The following is a 5000-nucleotide window of genomic DNA, read 5'->3' on the forward strand; positions in this document are numbered from 1 at the left end:
CCAAATTTTCATATCTCAGAATTGGCTCGTGCATTTTTCGTGAAATTTTGAGGGAACCTTGGTAATATTATGTGAAGGCTGCACAAAAAAATCCAGGTCAAAAATCGCAGGTTTGCTCCGTTTTTCATTTTTTTTGAATTTCCGGCATTCCGGGCGGTAAAAAAATCGTCAAAAAAAATCGGCACGGTGTAAATTCACCAAATTTGGAGGATGGAAAGATCTTATTTTTCTAGAGGTTGTTGCAAAAAACGGCGTCAAAATTCGACCTCTAGAGCACTTTCCTTTAGTATGTCTCCTCACGGAAAAGGACGTCTACCCGTGGCACTTTGGTAATGGCTCGGCAGCCTATTATAGGGGGGAGGGGTGTCGTGATGCTGAAACTCGAGTTGCCCAAAGGCTTGCTGGGCGCAATGCCAGCAAGATGCACGTTGCCTTGCCATCCCCTAGGCACACTAGCAAGCACGTTGTGGTTGTGGTGTGCCGCCGGGCTCCCCCGCCCCCCACGGAGGCACCCGCCGTTGCAACGATGGCTCGGAGCGTTGCAACGGAGGAGCCAAATTTTCATATCTCATAATTGGCTCGTGCATTTTTTCTAAAATTTTGAGGGAACCTTGGTAATATTATGTGAAGGCTGCACAAAAAAATCCAGGTCAAAAATCCCACGTTTGCTCCGTTTTTCATTTTTTTTGAATTTCCGGCTTTCCGGGCGGTAAAAAAATCGGCAAAAAAAATCCGCACGGTGTAAATTCACCAAATTTGGGGGATGGAAAGATCTTATTTTTCTAGAGGTTGTTGCAAAAAACGGCGTCAAAATTCGACCTCTAGAGCACTTTCCTTGAGTATGTCTCCTCACGGAAAAGGACGTCTACCCGTGGCACTTTGGTAATGGCTCGGCAGCCTATTATAGGGGGGAGGGGTGTCGTGATGCTGAAACTCGAGTTGCCCAAAGGCTTGCTGGGCGCAATGCCAGCAAGATGCACGTTGCCTTGCCATCCCCTAGGCACACTAGCAAGCACGTTGTGGTTGTGGTGTGCCGCCGGGCTCCCCCGCCCCCCACGGAGGCACCCGCCGTTGCAACGATGGCTCGGAGCGTTGCAACGGAGGAGCCAAATTTTCATATCTCAGAATTGGCTCGTGCATTTTTCGTGAAATTTTGAGGGAACCTTGGTAATATTATGTGAAGGCTGCACAAAAAAATCCAGGTCAAAAATCGCAGGTTTGCTCCGTTTTTCATTTTTTTTGAATTTCCGGCATTCCGGGCGGTAAAAAAATCGTCAAAAAAAATCGGCACGGTGTAAATTCACCAAATTTGGAGGATGGAAAGTTCTTATTTTTCTAGAGGTTGTTGCAAAAAACGGCGTCAAAATTCGACCTCTAGAGCACTTTCCTTTAGTATGTCTCCTCACGGAAAAGGACGTCTACCCGTGGCACTTTGGTAATGGCTCGGCAGCCTATTATAGGGGGGAGGGGTGTCGTGATGCTGAAACTCGAGTTGCCCAAAGGCTTGCTGGGCGCAATGCCAGCAAGATGCACGTTGCCTTGCCATCCCCTAGGCACACTAGCAAGCACGTTGTGGTTGTGGTGTGCCGCCGGGCTCCCCCGCCCCCCACGGAGGCACCCGCCGTTGCAACGATGGCTCGGAGCGTTGCAACGGAGGAGCCAAATTTTCATATCTCAGAATTGGCTCGTGCATTTTTCGTGAAATTTTGAGGGAACCTTGGTAATATTATGTGAAGGCTGCACAAAAAAATCCAGGTCAAAAATCGCAGGTTTGCTCCGTTTTTCATTTTTTTTGAATTTCCGGCATTCCGGGCGGTAAAAAAATCGTCAAAAAAAATCGGCACGGTGTAAATTCACCAAATTTGGAGGATGGAAAGATCTTATTTTTCTAGAGGTTGTTGCAAAAAACGGCGTCAAAATTCGACCTCTAGAGCACTTTCCTTTAGTATGTCTCCTCACGGAAAAGGACGTCTACCCGTGGCACTTTGGTAATGGCTCGGCAGCCTATTATAGGGGGGAGGGGTGTCGTGATGCTGAAACTCGAGTTGCCCAAAGGCTTGCTGGGCGCAATGCCAGCAAGATGCACGTTGCCTTGCCATCCCCTAGGCACACTAGCAAGCACGTTGTGGTTGTGGTGTGCCGCCGGGCTCCCCCGCCCCCCACGGAGGCACCCGCCGTTGCAACGATGGCTCGGAGCGTTGCAACGGAGGAGCCAAATTTTCATATCTCAGAATTGGCTCGTGCATTTTTCGTGAAATTTTGAGGGAACCTTGGTAATATTATGTGAAGGCTGCACAAAAAAATCCAGGTCAAAAATCGCAGGTTTGCTCCGTTTTTCATTTTTTTTGAATTTCCGGCATTCCGGGCGGTAAAAAAATCGTCAAAAAAAATCGGCACGGTGTAAATTCACCAAATTTGGAGGATGGAAAGTTCTTATTTTTCTAGAGGTTGTTGCAAAAAACGGCGTCAAAATTCGACCTCTAGAGCACTTTCCTTTAGTATGTCTCCTCACGGAAAAGGACGTCTACCCGTGGCACTTTGGTAATGGCTCGGCAGCCTATTATAGGGGGGAGGGGAGTCGTGATGCTGAAACTCGAGTTGCCCAAAGGCTTGCTGGGCGCAATGCCAGCCAGATGCACGTTGCCTTGCCATCCCCTAGGCACACTAGCAAGCACGTTGTGGTTGTGGTGTGCCGCCGGGCTCCCCCGCCCCCCACGGAGGCACCCGCCGTTGCAACGATGGCTCGGAGCGTTGCAACGGAGGAGCCAAATTTTCATATCTCAGAATTGGCTCGTGCATTTTTCGTGAAATTTTGAGGGAACCTTGGTAATATTATGTGAAGGCTGCACAAAAAAATCCAGGTCAAAAATCCCACGTTTGCTCCGTTTTTCATTTTTTTTGAATTTCCGGCTTTCCGGGCGGTAAAAAAATCGGCAAAAAAAATCGGCACGGTGTAAATTCACCAAATTTGGGGGATGGAAAGATCTTATTTTTCTAGAGGTTGTTGCAAAAAACGGCGTCAAAATTCGACCTCTAGAGCACTTTCCTTGAGTATGTCTCCTCACGGAAAAGGACGTCTACCCGTGGCACTTTGGTAATGGCTCGGCAGCCTATTATAGGGGGGAGGGGTGTCGTGATGCTGAAACTCGAGTTGCCCAAAGGCTTGCTGGGCGCAATGCCAGCAAGATGCACGTTGCCTTGCCATCCCCTAGGCACACTAGCAAGCACGTTGTGGTTGTGGTGTGCCGCCGGGCTCCCCCGCCCCCCACGGAGGCACCCGCCGTTGCAACGATGGCTCGGAGCGTTGCAACGGAGGAGCCAAATTTTCATATCTCAGAATTGGCTCGTGCATTTTTCGTGAAATTTTGAGGGAACCTTGGTAATATTATGTGAAGGCTGCACAAAAAAATCCAGGTCAAAAATCGCAGGTTTGCTCCGTTTTTCATTTTTTTTGAATTTCCGGCATTCCGGGCGGTAAAAAAATCGTCAAAAAAAATCGGCACGGTGTAAATTCACCAAATTTGGAGGATGGAAAGATCTTATTTTTCTAGAGGTTGTTGCAAAAAACGGCGTCAAAATTCGACCTCTAGAGCACTTTCCTTTAGTATGTCTCCTCACGGAAAAGGACGTCTACCCGTGGCACTTTGGTAATGGCTCGGCAGCCTATTATAGGGGGGAGGGGTGTCGTGATGCTGAAACTCGAGTTGCCCAAAGGCTTGCTGGGCGCAATGCCAGCAAGATGCACGTTGCCTTGCCATCCCCTAGGCACACTAGCAAGCACGTTGTGGTTGTGGTGTGCCGCCGGGCTCCCCCGCCCCCCACGGAGGCACCCGCCGTTGCAACGATGGCTCGGAGCGTTGCAACGGAGGAGCCAAATTTTCATATCTCAGAATTGGCTCGTGCATTTTTCGTGAAATTTTGAGGGAACCTTGGTAATATTATGTGAAGGCTGCACAAAAAAATCCAGGTCAAAAATCGCAGGTTTGCTCCGTTTTTCATTTTTTTTGAATTTCCGGCATTCCGGGCGGTAAAAAAATCGTCAAAAAAAATCGGCACGGTGTAAATTCACCAAATTTGGAGGATGGAAAGTTCTTATTTTTCTAGAGGTTGTTGCAAAAAACGGCGTCAAAATTCGACCTCTAGAGCACTTTCCTTTAGTATGTCTCCTCACGGAAAAGGACGTCTACCCGTGGCACTTTGGTAATGGCTCGGCAGCCTATTATAGGGAGGAGGGGAGTCGTGATGCTGAAACTCGAGTTGCCCAAAGGCTTGCTGGGCGCAATGCCAGCCAGATGCACGTTGCCTTGCCATCCCCTAGGCACACTAGCAAGCACGTTGTGGTTGTGGTGTGCCGCCGGGCTCCCCCGCCCCCCACGGAGGCACCCGCCGTTGCAACGATGGCTCGGAGCGTTGCAACGGAGGAGCCAAATTTTCATATCTCAGAATTGGCTCGTGCATTTTTCGTGAAATTTTGAGGGAACCTTGGTAATATTATGTGAAGGCTGCACAAAAAAATCCAGGTCAAAAATCGCAGGTTTGCTCCGTTTTTCATTTTTTTTGAATTTCCGGCATTCCGGGCGGTAAAAAAATCGTCAAAAAAAATCGGCACGGTGTAAATTCACCAAATTTGGAGGATGGAAAGATCTTATTTTTCTAGAGGTTGTTGCAAAAAACGGCGTCAAAATTCGACCTCTAGAGCACTTTCCTTTAGTATGTCTCCTCACGGAAAAGGACGTCTACCCGTGGCACTTTGGTAATGGCTCGGCAGCCTATTATAGGGGGGAGGGGTGTCGTGATGCTGAAACTCGAGTTGCCCAAAGGCTTGCTGGGCGCAATGCCAGCAAGATGCACGTTGCCTTGCCATCCCCTAGGCACACTAGCAAGCACGTTGTGGTTGTGGTGTGCCGCCGGGGTCCCCCGCCCCGGGTCCAAGGTCGAACCCGTGCGTCTGGCTGCTGCGAACCCCGATCACCGAAGGACCAACAAGAAGGGAAACACGT

Source organism: Arachis ipaensis, chromosome B7 (genome assembly GCF_059453495.1).
Source record: "Arachis ipaensis isolate K30076 ecotype BB chromosome B7, ASM5945349v1, whole genome shotgun sequence".
Taxonomy (NCBI): Eukaryota; Viridiplantae; Streptophyta; class Magnoliopsida; order Fabales; family Fabaceae; genus Arachis; species Arachis ipaensis.